Raw genomic sequence first — 20,289 nt, forward strand, 5'->3', positions numbered from 1 at the left:
TTAAATAGGTTAATATGCGGTTGAAATGGTGAAAGGCTAAGTTTGTGGCTATTCCTAGTAGGTTTCAATTTATCAGGACACAGATAGTTGTTCTTTAATGAGTAGCGTGGGGTGTTAATTAGATTATGCAACAATTTAAGGCATTCATGATCACGCTGCTCAGACAGAGGTTGTAAACCGAGTTGTTATTTATTTAAGTCATTATTCCAAAAATTGGAGAATTGGAATTTCCCCTCAGAAGGCACTACTGGAAATAAAATCACTTTTAGTGCTTGTCGAATGGTTGCCGCAGTGTTACAGTTGACCTGCAAAGGCGGGGCCGAGCCGTTGCTCAGAAAATGGAAGAGAGGACGGACTCTCTCCAGGCCCGGGTAACTTTGAGCACTGACTGTGTTTATCGGTATACTATGTATTGTACTACCGCACAGTACAACGACATATATTAATGGTTAATACAGTAATAATATGTATATATAATTATGATATTGATTCAGATCTGCATCTCCTTCCTTCATGCCACAGAGAATGTCTATGGAATTCTTGCTGTCAAATCAATAAATATACTTCAGAGCATTGTCGCGTTGTCGTGACAGTGTAGAATAACACACTGGCAACATCACTTCAAAACATTAACTCTTTATTGGTCAAACCTGTGCCCAAAAAAACATGTGCCACTTAAAGCACAACCTAGCGGTGAGCATGGTTTGTCAAGCGCGTCACATGACTTGTCAAAGGTCGTAACATAATCACTGGTGCTATATATATATATATATATATATATATATATATATATATATATATATATATATATATATATATATATATATATATATATATATATATACCTTCCGCAAAGTACAACACTATTTTCATCTCGCGTTGACTGATATCTTTCAGTTGTTAGTAGGTGAAATGCAATCCACAGAAAAAGGACAAACAATTGTATGCATATGTGTCAGTATAATCACGCAGTATCAGGCTGGGCATCAACTGAACTAATTCTTAATATCTGTAACTGTGATGAGGAAAGCATATGCCGTCTTGAAGAAGACAAGCCCACTTGTTGAAATGTTGGCTCCTGCTTTCACCATGTTCTCGTTTTGCTCATCCTCTTGAATTTCCATCTCCCGCCTTCCCACTGTTTTCCCTTGGTTTGTATACATGGTATTTTAACACACAGCCTAAAAGATTGCAGATTCTTCTTCTATACGCATAGTTGGTATATAATTGTGAATCAGCAACACACTAAAAAAACGTTTTCTTCTAGCATAACACTGAAGCATACAGAGCTGAAAATTTATTGTGCCTACCTAGGCGTCATTTCACATATTTAAGAGGTGAATCATTTTCCTTTGTGTACATGTGGATTGGGCCAGCTCCCACATCGAACTATATGTCATCAATCTGCACAGTTGGCACAGTAGGAATTCACAAGACAAATTTTAGCACGGTGCCTTGTTTACACGTTTCTACATTTCTGTATGCAAGATTTCCACTTAAGATACTGTGCTTGTTGTGCAGGCCATGTTTTAATGCTAATGGATGGCACCTGTAAAATCATGTAAGACTTTTGTGAATATATTGGCACAGCAGCACCTTCTGTTATTTTGTAGGTATACATCTGACCAGCAACACAACCAAGCAGAGGTATTTTGTATTGTAGGCGAAACAGGTGGCCACTTAGGTTTGGCAGCTCTAGATGGGCACATCGCACCTAGTCGTTCCTCACCCCACTTTAGCATCTACATTTCACCAATGGTCAAAGGACAATGTTGGATTCCGTAAAATATCCAATTTCAAATGCACTATGGATGACTGACTTTTGAAATAACAATGACGTGATGCCTGGAAACCCATGCACCAACTTTCTTCCCATACTAGTTACCAATGCCTTACAATGTGCCTTAAAATTATTTGTATGATGCGCCTGAATTTGGTACTAGAGTGGAGAGGAGTGCAGTAGTTAACTTTACCTGGGGTGGCAAAATGCCTCACAACACTGCTACATCAAAGTAGCAATGCTGCAGTGCTCAATGGTGCCCTTAAAGGCATTCAGTTGAGCGCATTACATAACAAGGGAGGGAGGAGTACAAACATAAATGAGATTACAAAGTAATAGTTACAATAAATAATAGGACAAAGTACAGAACAAAAGTATGCTAACATTGCTTAGCTATTAAGAAACAGAGTGTAAGAAATCATAAGGAATTGCAAAACGAAAGTTATGCACACAGCACAATCAAATGTTGAAAATATGCATGCCCACATGAACTACGGTATTAATACAGGTATTTATTAGTAACTCACAAAAATAACTAAACAAGAATGTAATAAAAAAGGCAACTAATTAACAGTGCATAGCACATCGTAAAATTTTAGTGTCAGATTCTGTGGCAATATCAGAGGGAAAGCAGTTCCATTCAGTGATGATGCAGGGTGTAAAAGAGCATGCATATTGTAGCGTGTGACATGATGTGCACTTGAATTTGAGGTGGTGATCCCGGCATGAAAAGACGACAGGTGGTGACCGAAAGAAATTATTGTGAAGGGAAGTATGATTATAAAGTTTGTCAAGCAGGCAAAGACGCACTGATTTGTGGCGAAGGGATAGTGCTTGTAAATCGGTACGTGCTTTTAATGATGACACTCAAGTGTAAGATGAATAGTTCGAAAATATGAAGGTGAGCAGCCCAGTTTCGAACAAATGCAATCTCGTCAACAATGTATACCTGCCAGAGTACTATATTAGTGATGAGTATTCGAGCTTTGTGTGGATTAGTGTAGTGTAAGCAAGTTTATGTATGTTGACAAGAGCATGCTTTAGGTTTCATTTGATGATGCCAAGAGAGTGACCAACTGCTGCAAAGATGGAGTAAATGTGGTGGTTTGATGTTAAGTTGTAATGTAAATGAAAACCTGTGCTGGTAGTTGAATGTTCAACTGGGATCTTCGAAATAGTCGATGACTTGTGAAATAATAATGCGTTCCATAAGTTTGCAAATTGTGCTGGTTGATCTTCATTGATAGTTAAGGGGTGAGAAACACTCGCCGGATTTATAGAATGGGATGACTTTAGCCACTCACTAGTCTTAGGAATGGACCCAGGGGGGTATGTCGAGACACTGTGACACATTCTTGAGTAGCTTGTTATTAAATTTGCTGTGACCTGATGTAAATGAATTTTTTAATCTGTTTAGTAAGGTAAAAATGCCCGACTCATTAATAACAATTTCAGACATGTCAGATTGCATGGGGAAGTCAGGGCATGCAGTGATCTCTTCGCAGGTGGACACTCAACAAAACATGTCATTTAATGACTGCACACACTATAACTCGGGAACTACGTCACCACCAGAATTAGGATTATGTCAGGCTGTGAATAGGGGTTTACTACGTGCCATAATCACTGTTATTCATAATAAATCATAGCTGTAAACTTGCTGACGTGTGGATTTTAGTAGCAGCTGGCATTCTTTGTCACATAATATGCATCTTTGCCATGCCATGCTTTCTTTTTTGTTAAAGATAAGTCAAGCAGACCTACTATAACTGCATGATCAGACAGCCTGTCCAGGTGAGTAATGCCGGAACAGATTAGAGGATTGCTCGTCGAGATGAGGAGGAGGAATAAACATTTATTTTTGAAACAGTATCCGGGTTAAATCCCAGTTCTACTCTCGGTGGGAGGTCTCCTCATTCCAGGAACCCTCTGGCCTTTGCTGACTCCTTGGCCCTGGCGACGAGGTGTCATTGTTGTTCCAGGCCCTCGGAGACGAGCTTGGCCTCCCATGTTTCAATAAGGTCTTCGCTTTCTTGTCTAGCATTATATTCTTTCGGTGAAGGCGATGCATCTGTATTTAGATGCCATAGACACTCGAGAATCAGGTGCGCCAAGGAGTCTGGTAAGTCGAACATTGGGCAGTGGTATCCTTGTAGCATTGGGTATAGTCTGTGCATGAGTATTCCGTGGGTGTAAGTGTTACTCTGTAGTCTTCCGAGTGTGGTACTTTTTCCTTTGGTGAGGTTTGGGTGAGGTGGTAGCTACACCCTGCATTCCACCCTGTGATGTTGAAGGATCTCTGAGTAGGTGACGGGTACGGTCTCTGCTCCTGCTGACGCAGACCGGGCATCTTGAGAGTAGGAAGGGTTGGGCCGGCAGGTGTGGCCTCGGGCCGCGGCATGTGCTGCTTCGTTCCCCTCCAGCCCGTCATGCCCAGGAACCCAGGTCACGCAGGTGTAGGGGATCAGAGTGCTGTTGTGCTTCAATATCTTTAGTGCTTCTGTCCACACATGACCCTTAGCGTAGTTCGTGACAGCTGCTTCAGAATAAGAAAAAACGATAGCTGCGTCCTTGCACGTGGTAGTTGCTAGGGTGATTGCAGTCTCTTCTGAAGTCTCAGGGTTTTGTGCATGGACCCGGCAGACGCTAGCTCTCTACCCTGAGAATCTACGACGTTCAGGGTGTAAGCATTTCATTGCGGGTATTTGGCTGCGTCGATGTATCTGGCGTCCAGATCTTGCTTGTGTCTTCGCCGTAGGGCATCCACTCGGGTTTGTCTTCTTGTCTTGTTGTACGTGAGGTGCATGTTGCGTGTGATTGGTGCTTTGCACAGGGATTTGCGGATGTTTGGAGGAATTCTTCCTTTTCGGTCCATGGTGGCTTATAAAGGTTTCACCGCAGCTCGGCCGTTGCAGCACTGATCTCCCGGTGGGCGTGAGGTTAAGTCATTCTAACTGACTGGCTTTATGAGCTTGCTAATTCTTGCCAAGGGTTGTGTATGCCCATCTTGAGAAGTCTCGTAGTCGAAGCCATAGATGGTAGGCCCAGGGCGATTTTGATGGCTTTGCATATTTGAATGTTAATTTGTCTACCTCTGATGAGATCTAGAATATTGGCCAATGTACATGATGAACAGGTTGGGAGAGTAATGAGTTGAGGTAATGGGAAGTGTAGACAGGAATGAAGGAAAACGTGCTATTGAGCATGAGCAGCTGCGACAGATTCTGTTGTCCAGTTAATAACGGAGAAATTAAAATTGCCATAAATGATCAGAGTAGAATGCCAAAATAGCATATGCACTTCATTTAGAATGTTTTGAAACTCGCTTGAAAATGCTTAATTTACATCTGGAGGGCAGTAGTATGTGCTTATGATAACATTCTGCTTGAGCATTGAAGTGAAATGAAAATGTGCTCTACGAATGAACGAACGCCAGTGAACTGCAAGAAATTATTTTTTTTAAAGTTATGAGCATGCCACCTTCTATGCAGTTGCATCATTCGCAACAAAAAGTATTGTATGCAGATGTGGAAAGAAAAATTTTATTGGAGATGGTATCGTTTAGCCAAGTCTTGATTAGTACAAGAGATGTCGCGCATGAATCAATGAGTGATGAAAGTGACATATATTTTGACATCACTCTTCAACCATTTGTGTATAAGAATGACAGGTTTGTAGAAGTGTTATGGGTGTGTGGTTGCATAAACTGTTTGTTTCCACACTTGCAGAAGATGAAGGTTTGGCTTGTCATTTCAAAGAATGCCGAGACAGATGCACTGCACAGTTTACTTCAGAGTCCCAAACATACGTGTCGTCGTTGACCAAGAGCTTGTTATAAAGCAAGCAAGCTAAGTGTGATCTGTCTCATAACGAATACAAATTTTAAAAATAATAAGAAAATTAGTATATCTGTCCTGATTGCTGATTTGCTGTTCCTAAGTGATGGAGTAGTGCAAAAGTGACATAAATATTTTGTTTGTACATTGTACTCAACCCACCACAACAGTAAAAGAAAAGGAAAGAAAGGAAGGAAAATGTAATTATGTGAAATTATACAGATGGAGCATATTTTTTTTCATGCTGAAGTAAACAATCAACATATGCACATGTGAATACGATTTATGTGCATGCATAAAGAATAACTTTCACCAGTCACATTATGTCAGCAAGACTGCAAGGCGGGCGAATTGCTTAGGATTTATCTTAGTTTTGGTAACAGCTAGCGCAAAGGTCCGATGAGTAGAAAATGTTATTAAGTACTCGAGCAGGGCTGTTAATGCGTTGTGAACACCTTTCTGTAACGCTATGTGTCATATCCGCGACCGCAGCGACTAGGCCGGTATGGATAAGCGTAGGTTATGATCGAGCTATTCCTTGTCATTTCACGCGCTGATAACCACGACTTACAATACGGCAGTTTCTCGCCGTTTGCTAATCCGGCTTGGGCAAAGCTTCCGTCGTTGTGTGCCGCCCGTGTGTGCCGCCTCACGTCCGCCGTGCGCGATGCCGGCCGAGCAATAATAGATTGACTTTTGGATGGTATGCTCGCTGCGTGAGGGAAGTCCGCAGGTGAAGGGCGTGGGAAAATAGCCCATTATTACGACGCGGGGTTCGATATATGACCTGTGATTAGCCCGAGGGTTCTTAGATTAACTGCGTAGCTGTTGCGAGGCCCAATGCTTCGCGCTGCCCGATTGTAGACGGTGGATATTGTAAATATGTAGTCGAAATGAACATATTTGAATTTCGCTTGCGTTCCGCTCGCGCAAGAACTTTCAGCGACTCGCTGACTTCCCTGCTGTCGCCAGTGAATGCTCCCCGGCTAGACGCTCCTAGGTCCAAGCCCGGCCCGGGCCCGAGTAATTGCTTGCCCGCCCCGAGCCCCGAGCGTCTTCGGACCGAGTTTGGCATATGCGGCCGACAACGCTTCCTGTGTGGCCAGCGCTAGTCGTAAAATCATGTTTTGTCAACAATTAAGTTAGCGTGTTGACGGTACGTGAAACGTCGGCCGCTTCCGTATCGCAGCTCTGTTAATTGGCATTCGCTTTGTTTTTCTTATTGTGTTACACAGTAGGTGCGATTGCGATCACTTTATTCCGACGGTTAATTATGCTTAAAGCCAATATATATATATATATATATATATATATATATATATATATATATATATATATATATATATATATATATATATATATATATATATATATATATATTTTTTTCCTGCGACGTCGTCGGCGATAGAGCAGGCAGGCCGGATCGAGGTGCCGTCCTTACGGTGCTGCGCGTACGCTATCACCGATAGGTCGTTTATATGCACGGTAGGTAATAACAACAATGGTAACCCCGAGAAAGGAATCCATGTGATATACTGGCCCTCAATATAGGTTCGTGTATGCCGAATCGCGCCGTATGTATGTATGACTCGGTCGAATTGGCACGTACAGTTGAGAGGCTCTCATGAGATATATATTGCTCGCCGACGACATGCCGATGAAATGATGTTTAGTATTTTTCTCGCACACAACTATAAACGAACTTCCTATTAGCGTGTAGACGAATGATGAGCGCGGCATATATGTACAGTATCGTACATATTGCATATGTGCAAAACATATGTGCATAAGGGACCGGAGTTGGCTCTGTCTGAAACCCACTGATGTCTCCATTATAAACGTAAGCAGCAGTGCTTGTGTTATGCCCTGCTGCTTAATTTCAAAGAGACAAAGAGATAAATGAAAGGCATAGATAGAAACATTGAGATGAGCATTATTTATGTTCTTTTGCAATATCATGCTGCACTTACCACGAATTACAAACACTGCATTAAACACTGCAATAGTTGTCTCTAGCTTGCTTATTTTAATAACAGTTCCATTCACAGTCTCAACTGAACAGTGTTACACAACATATTAACTTAATTATTTTACTAAAGTCTGAAAGTGTCTTGGTTAGGCATGCATTTACGTATACTGGATGAGTGAGAGGCATATCAACACACTCAGTGCTGCTCTCCAACTGAGATTATTCGATCCATTGAGCAACCTGACTTTAGGCCTTCGCAGGTGACTGTTCAAGTCAATTAATGCATATATATTTGCCCACATCTACTGTTTGTTCTATATTGATTTCTCTCTTACGAGTAATCGCGGTGGATTATATGGGATATTACAGTTTTAAACATTGAAGGCCACAATAATGAAAATAATATAGCCTTTGAAAACAAGAAGCATAGACAGGCCATCAAAATGACAGCAAAAATAAAGAATAAATTAATTGTTTGTTAAAAAAAGCCTAATAAACTCGTAACCCAGCATGGAGGAGATACTACCTGTGGTGTCCACAATTTAGCTTGTGGGGAGGCCTGAATGGTCGGCTCAACAAAGAACGCCACTGGTCAGGCATTTTGGAGGCTATACTACACAAAACTATCACCTTTTCACAGCTGTACTGATGATGAAATGCTTGTACACAGTTTTAATGTGACAATTCCATCTGACTGAGAAAATACATGATTTAATCACCCATGACATGCCTCTTGGCTCTTGAAAGTTGAGCTCCAAGACTGGTATGCTCTGTATATCACCAACCGTAAGCACCAGACTAGCAATACCAGAGTAACAGGGAAATCACCCACTGCAATCACCTCTGAAAATTTAGTCAATGGAGTTAGAGAGCTCTTCTGAATCACCTTTCTAACAGCAAAGTAACACTGTACCATTTTGGAACAATACATTTGTGTTTCTCTGACATGACCCAAATACCTCAAATGGATCCCGGCACATAAGGGAGAAGTAACCATGAATAGCCCTCCCATTCTCACGAGGAGGCCCATCGAGCCGCGCGAGAACTCACTGCGGCTCGGACAGTGACAGCCCAACACCCCGCAGCCCCCAGGGAAAGAGGAAGGACTGCGGGGAGGCGACGACAACAACGTAGCAATACGAGACAACAGGGACAGACTGGTCAGGTACCACGACATACTGACACACTATACGAAACAAAGAGAAACATACCCACAACACCGCAAACAACTCGACAGGTCTCAAGAAACAGATTGGAGAAGGTTGCAAATCGGAACGTTCCAAAACCCAGTACATTTAAACAGATTAAATTCAACACAATACTCAGACACGAGCTGCAAGCTCTGCAAGCACAAACACGCAGACATGGCACACATCTTATGGAAGTGCGCACAGATCAGATCAGTATATGTAGAGGACAAGATAGAACCAGGCCTTCTCGAGGAGCGATGGCTAAGCCCTCTGACTAGCTCAGAACTACACAACCAACTATGGGCTATCCAGTGGGCCCGGGCAGCGGTGGAAAGGCTATGCCTCACCGCACATAATGCCCGGGTGGCCCGAGTCCAGGCTAGCAACCTTGCAGATGCTTCTCTCACTAAAGTTTTTTCCGTATGTCCCTCCCTGGTCAAAAAAATTTACCTTCCTAAACGCCAAGTGCATCTTTAGAGGCATGACTTATAGAGATACACTGGCAATTTAATCTCTCCACCATGGATGCTAAAAAGTCTAAAAAGGCAAAATTCTACTTGCTGATAGATGCTCCATTTCAAAGAACATTTGCCCTTTTTACACACAATGCTTTGTTTAAGGTCACATTCAGAGCAAGTGAAAAGCACAATTAGGCCTATAATTCCCTGCCTGTAATGATCCTTTGTACAAACTTGCTGTGAAACAGTATTGCATGAAGCTACACTGACTCTCTACAACTGCAGAAGATTACTCTCTTCATTCAGGCAGCAGTGACATTTCTTTCCATTCATAATAAGTGAGTCAAAATGCCTGCTTTCACATTATTAAAATTACGTATTTCCTGATGATAAATTGCAGTTACGAATACTGTGTCCTTGACAGTGCTGGCAAAATTGATGCAGCAAAGGCTGTCGAATTTGAGTGTAAAAGCATGTGTCGCATCAGAGCAAACTTTCCGGGGTAGAAAGATGGTAAGTGAGCCTGGCACAAAAGGTGCAGGTAGATACATGTCGTTGATGTTGTTGTGTGCTTTGTTATCTGCCATGGCATTGAAAAGGCCAGAGATGTGAAAGAGGCCTGTACCTAGTGTAAGCAAGCATTAAAAGTGAGTAGTTGTGAAGCTTGTGTATCCTCTCACAAAGCTATGTGGCTTTACTGTCTTGCTTCAGCTGTTAAATGACACTCAAGGAATTGGTGTGTGTCTGTATTTGGGCGATGTTTGATAAAAATGAGGCTGCCTCATTGGTGTCATGTATGACTATCGCCTACCAGCCCTGCTCTGCAGACTCTTTTCATGTATGGTATGAAGCTCAAGTAGAGTTGCAGACATCCATTGTATATTCCTTATTTTTATAAAGACGGTAGTACTCATACTATGCTTCCATCTCCTGTAATAGCAGCGTCTGTACAAAATACATTGGTCCAAAGGAACATCAGTGTACAGCCATGACATAGCCTTAAGTCTGTTCTTGCACCCAAGCAATCAGAAGTGACTGCAACATGCAACCTCTTTAATTCACATGCTCATTCCCATTGAATCAACAACGCTGCCATGGTATTCACCTGGGCATGTTCTTGAGTGAACAGAGGGAGAGCAGCTATTGCCCTCATCCCATTCTGAATAATGATCTCAATCTGGTCCTTCTGCTTCGGTGAGAGCCAGTAAAACTGAGCCTGATAAATAATACGTGGCTGGAGTGCAGACCAAACAGCATTACTGGCTACTTCGGTACATGCCCCTCCATATTTTGAAGCAATCCTTCATATCAGCTGGAAGGTTGACATTGGTGTCTTCTTTACTTTGCCTAGCCAATTTTATCGTGTTCCAGATTGGCGAACATTGAGAGCAAGGATCTGTACTTCTATTTCTTGTAACAAGGACCAGTGCCGTAGCCAGGAATATTTTTGTACATGTGTTATGGGGGGGGGGGGGGCGAGGAAGGCAGGGGGCAGGTGAGGATTGTCTGCACATCATCTTATGCCAGGTAAACAGAAATTTTGGGTTTGGAGGCAAGAAGTTACGTTCCCGGTGTCGAGCATGCTGCAAGGCAATGCCGGTCTAGTCTGGTGTGGTTGGAAATGCCTCTCTCAAACTAATTGCCAAGAATTGTTAGAAAGCTATACTGTGGCTCCATTTCCTTGCAGCAAGGTGTGTATTGTCCAAAATGAGTGATGCACGAATGATGGATGTTGCTGCACCTATTGCTGCCTGCAAACGTGAACCACCATTCAGGAGCACAGCAGTACTGGGTGGTAATGCTAGTAAATTGACATAACTAGCAAGGCTTCATTATGCGTGCACTGGAGTTAAATGTATTTTTGATTAAAATGGCTGTGACATATGAGTAGGCTTTGTTTTTTGTGGCTATTATCTGGCTTTCATGCACCCCCTGCATGGGCTGTATTATTCTTGCATCCCTCTGACAATAAGCATTTGCTTGTGAGTACTTCTTGCTACCTTCATTATCGATTTTTTTTTCTTGATACCCAGATCCCCGTCTTTGCAATGTGGCCTCTGGCTGTTTAAGTTCTTAGGAATGCAGACTTGTATGATGTTAACATACCTGAAAAGAAGCAGTATACACACTGAATACTAGAATTATAGAAAGCCACTGCTGTAAAATTAATGGTTAGTCTTGAAAAGGGTCAGCTGAATTTGCCACAATGAATAATTTACTGAAGCTATAAAAGCTGCTTGCCTGAATAAATTTTCCAAGACAAATACAGCAATATGTGTGTCATGTTTGAATAGAATTCACAATTACCTGAAACATATTTGCTTTGAGAATTTGTCCCAGGTGCCAGAAGCACACTTATTGCAGAAGCTTAAAAGCAATACAATGACAGCCACACACCTCTACCACGTGGAATAAAAAAAACCCAGACGGTAGCACACTACTCAGTGAGATAAAAAAACAAACTCATGTTGTCATTTATTGAAACTGCTCTTTATTTTTAAAAGTTCAATTCAGAACAAGTTGCTGCAGAGTGTATTAATGTTTACGTCGGTTTCCATATTACATGCCCTTCTGTGGCAAAAAAAGTTGCACATAAACAATCAATCATGCATGCCCTCCAACAAAGAGTGCATTTTCTGGATGGAAACTGAGTGAATCAAGTGACATGTGGCTCATATGTAATTGCACGTAAACTTGATGGCTGATAACACTAAGGGCAAGTAGTAGTAGTATAAACTTTATTTCTCTTAGTGGTTTGGGCGGTCGGTGCGTCCCTCAGTCCATGGCTCCACTGGTCTCTGTGGTTTGCTGGGCTTGATCAAGAAGAGCTCTCTGGCTCTCTGCATCTTCACTAGCAAGCCAAACATTCCATTGTCTGTTACTTGGCACTTGCGTCGTAAGGGGCGAATTGGAATTTGGAGACTGTAGTTTATACATTCATGTTACGTGGGCAAGAGTTGGCAGCTCCCCGCACCAAGAACACATACTTTCATAGAATGCAGAGTGTATCTTACTGAGTATTTGTAGGCGTAGATATGTGTTAGTCTGTACACAGCACTAATCCCTGGCCTGTTCTCCCATAAGGTTGGGGTGCGCACGCCTGTATTTTTGTCTCTCTTTTTCCTGGTTTTCGAAGGTGTCACGTGGGTCAATGGGGGGTTCCTTGAAAGGACCAACTAGAGCAGTCGGTCTGCCCTCTCATTTCCCTCGAGTCCAGAATGCGCCGGGCACCAAATTACCACCTGGTGCAATTCTGTGAGTTTTGCGTGGGACGGTACCCGTCATTAACGAACAGCATGCTGCCTTAGAGGTACACCATAGCCAATGCAGATTGTTTCTTTTGGGAGCTCTGCCATCCGGAGCTCAGAATATGCACGTTAAACTTAGGCTACCCACTACATGGCCTGCCCAGCTCCACTTATTTTACTTAATGACAATTAGAATATCAGCTGTCCTCGTTTTCTTTCTAATCCATACCACTATCTTCCTGTCTCTTAACGTTCAGAATATGCACGTCAAACTTAGGCTGTCCAGAGAGCCCACGATGCGGCAGTTAGGCTCGGCCTAACAGTCCCCACGTGGGAGCAGCCCGCAGCTCTGCCCTAGGGCAAAGCTTCTCAGGACCTTGTCATTAAAGTTCTTTGTCTGTCTGTCTGTCTGCACCTCGAAAGGCCAGTGCTATGGCTGCTGCATCCATGGTATAGGTTGAAGGGTTACGAATGGAGGTTGTTATCACTGTGAACCGATTGAAGGCCACTATTGTGAATTTGTCTGCTGCCACTCTACACGCATTTGTGTAGTATATGTCTGGATTTCTTTCATACTTCTTTAGTAAAGCCTTTGATTGCACTTTCCTGCTTTGGTGGTGTTCCGTGCTCATATTCTTTGGGATTGGTGAAACTAGAATTTTCTCTCTTGTTTGTCTGGGTAGCGAAACTGTTTTTTCCCAGCCATACTGCGCTCTCATGGGATATCCCACCTTTTGCAATAAGGCCTTTCCTTGTTTTGTCGAATTCAGACGTTCTGTCTGAGGCGTGACCACTGCTGCGGCATGTTCTTCATATGTGTTGTGAATACCAAGAGCCTCCAGATTTTTGGCACTTGTGTTTTTGGGAGCCCTAACTGCCCTGATGATGGAGCTCACTTTAGACATGTTCTGCAGACTTTAGTTCTGCTGAACTACTACGTCAAACACTTGTCTTTGCTTCGTATGTTGTCGACAAATTCGACTTCGCCCTGCCATCTGCTAGCCGCCTGGTTAGCTCAGATGGTAGAGCGGCTGCCCCGGAAAGGCGGTGGTCCCGGGTTCGAGTCCCGGACCAGGACGAATTTTTCTTCAACTCTAAGGCTTTTCTTTCGAGGAACCCGTATGGGCTTCCTTTGTAGCAATTGCTATGAAAGGGTGGATGTCTGATTTTCCCTTTATTAATTAAGAAAAAGAAATTGTATGCTGTAACTGCCTGAAATTTATTTCTAATGCACAAACTTCTGTGCATAGACAATTTGGTACAAGAAAGTGCTGGTACAGATTTCCCAGTGAAAATGCATGCATGCAGTTTTAAGCTTATTTCACAAAACTGATAAAATGAACATAATTGTGTGCACACACTGCATGCCTCCATTTAACACAGAAACAGGCTGGCTGTTTGCATTGTTCATGCTGCATAACAGTAATTTGCCGCCTTAGAAATAATGTTGCTGTGACACAAATCGCTGTCGCAACCTATATCGACACTTAGGGAATGGTTATCAAACACACCTCATGACGAAAATACAACACTCTTTGACCCGCCGTGGTTGCTATGTGTCCTTGGCGTTGTGCTTAGTATTAATTAAGCACGAGGTCGCAGGATCAAATCCTGGCCACGGCGGCCGCACTTCGATGCGGTGGCGTGCAAGAATGCCCGCGTGCCGTGGCTGTGCACGGTAAAGAACCCCAGGAGATCAATATTAATCCCAAGTCCCCAACTGCATGCGGCGTGCCTCGTAATCAGATCGTGGTTCCGGCACGTAAAAACGGGAGAAATTGAAAGAAACAAAACAATGTCTCTTTTTCGTGCGGCACTAGCTCCTTGAGTTTTCTTCAGCGGACCGACGGGTCTCAACACCGCAACATAAAAGGTGTGAGCATTATGTACATTACGCAATGGGTCCGCGCCGTACTCACCACCGCAGCTGAATATATAAGGCCGCGTGAAACATGAGGCAACGGGGCAAGCGGTAATCCGAAACGCGCCGTTTCGAAAGCAGTCCACACCGTACGCGCTCCGATATTGTGAGGACTGTGGGCGAGGTTTCACTAGCCGCTTTCATATCGTGGCGCAGTAGGGAATGCCCGAGCACGGCCGCGCGAACCACAAAAGTGTATTGTAGTACACAGATCACAAGGCGATGGCTACGCGGTGGCCGATCACCGCCGTGCTGCGCAGAGGGCAGGTATTCTTGTGAGGTTCCACATATTACACGCAACACTCTCCGACGGCCGCCGTAATTCTCTCGTAAGAACGCACATAGACACACGCGCAGAACTACGAAGAGCAAAACAGGTGCCGTCACCGGCGCCGACGACAGTGGCGCTTCGAGGGCTTTGCCTTCAGTTTCACTTTTAGTTGATGGGAAAACAAACAGAAGCGACGACATTCTACGGCCGAAGCCGTCGAAGTTTTGCATGGTCGCGCTTCCGAAGTCAGCTAGGTCGTCAGGTGCCGACCGGTGGTTCTGGCAGCGCGACAGGACATTGTGATCAACGAGACGAACAAATCGTCTTTTATATCGCCCTAAATAAGCTGGCTTGCACTCTGGAAATGTATAAATTTGCAGAATTAAAAGAAAGAAAAGCAACCACTTGGACAATATTTCTCTCCTTTCTCGTCTCCTTCTCACAGATGTGTATACTAAAATAAAATAACGCATAAAATAGGAAACAGAGAACTCCGTTTACGCTAAAGGGAGGCCTCTATCTTCGAAACTCCCTCTTAATAAGGATGTAGAATTGAGGTTCTTTCTCCTTCTTTCATCCCCATTTTGCGAGGGAGCAAAATGGAGGACGCTGAACATTTCTGCACCACTGTAAGGGAGCACGGTTTTCAGGCACGTAGTCTCAAGGGAGGTGACATCCCTTAATATGCCCTTTTCGGCTCATTTGCGTTTACAGTGTAGCAGCCGAGGGAAGCTGAGGGAAGCACGTCTTCCCTCTGCTTTTACACATTTTAAAGAAATAATACTAAGCGATCCCCGGCCGGCGTGGCGTAGCGGCTTTTGCGTTGTGCTTATAAGCCCGAAGGCGTGAGATCCAATTTGATGTGAGCTAAATTTTGATGTTGGCTAAATGCAAGAACAGCCGCGTACCGTGCATTGGGTGCACGTTAAGCAACCCCTGGTGGTTAAACTTAATAATAATAATAATAATAATAATAATAATAATAATAATAATAATAATAATAATAATAATAATAATAATAATAATAATAATAATAATAATAATAATAATAATAATAATAATATCTTTTATTTCACTCATGAAGTCAGGGTGCGCGGGAATAAAATAAAAGGTTCTTAAACTGCGTGAAGCACCAATGTTAAAGGAAACGTACAAACATAAAAAAGTGCAAGTGAAAAGCGCTACATTATGAAAGAAATGACGAAAACAATGGTACACGTTGTGTAGTATAAACAGAACATTGTTACATTTCAGTGCGTATAGGGTACATGGGCAGAGATGATAAACCATATGGAATTTTGTCAGAAGAAAGGAGTTTTGCCACAGAAAAACAATTTCAGTTGCCGCTACGACGCTGTTTCAGGAGTGAATTCATTGATATAGCCGAAATTTAGCAAATGCTGCAGTGTTCTGTTTACCATTTGCTGTCCGTATCGGGTCGTGCACGTTTTGATTAGCCATGGCTGTGTGCTTCGACTCTCATAAGGTGTGGTCCTTTTAGAAAGCGATGCCAACCGTAGTAGGGAATAGGTGTTATTTTTTAATTCAAGCTTATAAAGTAAACACAAGCAATGCGAATATAGTTCATCTATTTTCATTATACAGTATTTAAAGAAAAGAGCATTGGAAGGGTGACTCCTGGGAACGTTTTCAATATTTCATAACATATTTTTCTGCAATATCATAATTCTTTGCAACTTACTTTTTTTTGTGTTCCCCCAAACTAATTGGCAATATTTCATATATGAGTACAATATCGCATTGTGCAATAGAAGTGTAACCTTTGGCGGTAGAATATATCTGTTGGCATACGCCAGTCCAACGATGTGAGACAGTTTTGGCACAACGTGGCCTATATGAATGGCCCAGGTCATATCTTCACTGAAATAGACTCCAAGTATTTTAAATACGTTTACTATCTCTGTCTTTGACTTGTGGAGCTTAATGTCGGAGGTAATGTTAATCTACTCCTTTTTCGCGCGGTATATGACAGCCTTCATTTTATTAATGTTCATGTTCAATTTGTTCAAATACCAGAATACAGATTGATGCAGTATGCCTAGATTTTTCAAAAGCCTTTGGCTGAGGTTCCGCACCCCGACAATGCGAAAATTCGTGTACCTTGACATAAACTGAAACATCGTACAATAAATAAGCGCGTACCTGACAGGATGAACACAATATGCGAAACTAAATGGTTACAAATCTGATCAAGTACAAGTTACATCAGGAGTCCCGCGCAAGGCTCTGTCATAGATGGAATATTTTTAATCTATATAAAGGATATTACACGTAACATTGATATAAGCACGATGGTACGATTTTTCGCAGATGACTGCTTAATTTCTAAAGTTATAAACAACGCAACTGACCAGAAAGCGCTTAATGACACTCTTGAAGTCATCAGCGAATGGTGCGCTACTTCGAAAATGGAGGTAAATCAATCCAGAAGTGTTGCTCTACGTGTGACAAATAAGAGTAAAGGCGTGCTCATTTGCAATTATACTATAGGCTCTATCCCTCTCTCTACAGTTGACACAATAAAATATGACGTAGGTATAACTATATCAAGCAATTTACAATGGAAGAGACATATGAAAACACTTGCTCAGCTGTGGCAAAACAAAGTTGCGCTACCTTCGACGGAAATTAAAGCTTGCTACCACCCCAGGTAAACTAACAGCGTACCTAACGTATGTGCGGCCAACTTTAGAATGTTCAAATAATAAATGGACCCCTCCGACATTGGGCTGATCAAAATGCTGGAGTACAGAGGAGGGCATCTAAATTCATTCTTTCAATATACTCCAGAAGAGAGCCACTAACAGAAATGGTACGCCTATTTTAACTTCCCACGTTAGCAGACAGCTGGCCAGGCTGAAATTCTTTTACTCGTTATCAGAAAAAAAAACTTAGCATAGATATAACACAATACTTAAGACAGCAACGAGGGAAAATACTCAGAGTAACAAACTAACATACATTTGAAGTACATCAACAGCGTATCAGTACGTTGTAACTTTATTTTTTCTAAAAACAACTCGACATTGGAAATTCATTGTCATAATCTCTGCTCCAAAGTAGCTCTCTAGAAAATTTTGAGAAAGGGCTCGAGGAATTTTTTTCGCAGTCTATATTAAAAATCTGATATACTTTTTGCAGGTTCATGTTGTGTTAACTAAAAATTGACATACTGATTGTACTGTACAAATTGATGTACTGATTACGTTACTGTAACACGAATTGCTGTAGAATTTTGTAAAGTTCACCTACTAACTACACTAGTAGATCATTGCATTACTGTACTACACCTGCAAGAGAAGTTGAATTGGTACTTTATTTAAATACTTTACGAGTGATTTATATCAATATCTTTATTGTAACCCACCCCTGTAACAACCTGAGGGCCAACAGTATGCTGAAATAAATAAATAAATAAATAAATAAATAAATAAATAAATAAATAAAATAAATAAATAAGACGTCCCTATGTCCTGCTTCCACGTGACCCCATACTGCCTCGTTACGTCAACACAGAAGTAACAAAACCGAAACTGGCTGCAGAAAAGTGGTCGATACCTGCTTGTATGATGCCGGCGTGTAACCCCATCTGTATCACCTTGATACAGAGGGGGTTGATTGAAATTACATAGATATATGCTCTAAAAGGTGCTATTTTTGGGTGGGACAAGGTTTCAATTAGATGGCAATCTTGTATATAGACTCGCTACTTGCTTCAATATTTCTCACGTCTGGGAAGGAAACAACGCTTTGCTGCACACGAAGCGATTCCACTGCTTGCCGAAAAGTCCATATGCGTGCTTCTGAATGCTTGCTGTTCCATACTATTTCCTATCAGATAATTAAACCATGTTGCCCTCTAATCTATATATTTACGGCCGCTCATTGCGTATAACCCACAACACCTACAACACAAGAACAACGCCTATATCTGTACACCATTCTGCAGAGAGCAATATATCTGTTTTTATTAAACATGCCATGCCGCCGTGTCTACGTTGTGCGATAACTTGTCTCTTTTTTTTGTTCGGTCTGATACATGTTCCTCTTAGTGTTTTTTCTTTAAATGTGTATATGGTACGCATAATTTATTACAGTGACTGCTGTCACTTTCCGCACAGTGACAGAAACCGCGTAGTTAGTGAAGCCGTTTTCTAGCTTTTATTTGGCGGCTTGCAAAATGCCTGTATAATTATGACGGTGGGGTAGATATAGGACATGAAAGCTGAAAACCTTATCATGTGGTTCCTTGTATGAAAATTAATTTTCACTCCATAGGAAACACCATACTGTGGACATTAGTTACTACGCACACGAGAGCCTGACTTGATTTAGAGTTCCAACACCCGCCGTTTCAATGCACAAGCGTCACTCGACAGTTCTGCTATATCGGAGAATGCTAGGAAATTTTGACACGATTTGTCGAGTGTGCGGATGACTTATCACAATTGAACATACACTTAGTCTGCATTTTAACCTATATTTAGCAAAAAATAGAAAAAAAATTATAATCTCACTTTACCAGCTCATGTATCAAAGCAAGAAAAAAAAGTGATTACATCAAACTGCGTTGGGCGTAAAGTCTGTGTCAAGAAGAAGCAGAACACGTACGTCATCATCGGCATAATAGAAATGTCATTGGGATGAATCATTGTTGAGTTACACAATTGTAATGCCAAAAACACCCGTGTACTTAGATTTGGGTGCACATTAAAGAACCCCAGGTGGTCAAAATTAATCTGGAGTCCTCCACTACGGCGTGCCTCATCCATAAGATTGTCGTTTTGGCAAGTAGAACTCGATAATCAACTTTTTGTTGATTGTAATGCTATGTACACAACGTAGTGAACATGCGTACGCCGCAATGTATTCTGTACATTTTGTGGCGGTACATTTTATTGCTCGGAAAGTATAAGAGGGCTGTTAATTTAACCGTGCTGAATTTTCAGAATGGACTGATTTAGTATGGCGTAATGCAGCAGCATCCCGAAAACCAGCAATGACGATGCCTTCTAAAGTAGAGTGGCATCATGAAAAAAATAAAAACTCATAAGTGATTTAAGCGGCGATTTTCGTGCGCTTCTGTTGCTGCAGAGCCTTTAGAAGTTCGGCAGTTGTGCATCATACAAACGCCGCCGTTCAGAAATTGTTGGTTCAGTCTCGACGTGGAAAACATCTTGATGGAGCCGCAACCACTTTCGGATAATCCAACATGCCCCAAAGAGAAGAAGCAAGCCTTTCCGATAGCCAAGCTTCAGAGGCGAAACTTTTATAAACCCCGGTGGGATACATACACGTGCTGCAGGCCTGATTTATGGCGTAAAGCCGCTTTTCATACGGAAAAGCGAAAAGGGAGTACCTTCGCATTCCTTGCCTCTGCTCCTTCTCCCCATGGCGGTCTGCAAGCCGTGACGTATTTGATTATGGATGCGCAGTCTCGAAACATGTCGGCTTACTCCGCTCTCGCGTCCGCGGTGCAAAGCAGCGTAAAGGCGCATGTGTGTATATTTTACATCCCGTAAGCTGAGCGCACTTTTCCTCCGCTCGGCTTATTCGAGATGCGCGTCTTCCTAAAATCCCGTACATGGGGAAAGC

Source organism: Dermacentor albipictus, chromosome 4 (assembly GCF_038994185.2).
Source record: "Dermacentor albipictus isolate Rhodes 1998 colony chromosome 4, USDA_Dalb.pri_finalv2, whole genome shotgun sequence".
In the NCBI taxonomy this organism is placed as follows: Eukaryota; Metazoa; Arthropoda; class Arachnida; order Ixodida; family Ixodidae; genus Dermacentor; species Dermacentor albipictus.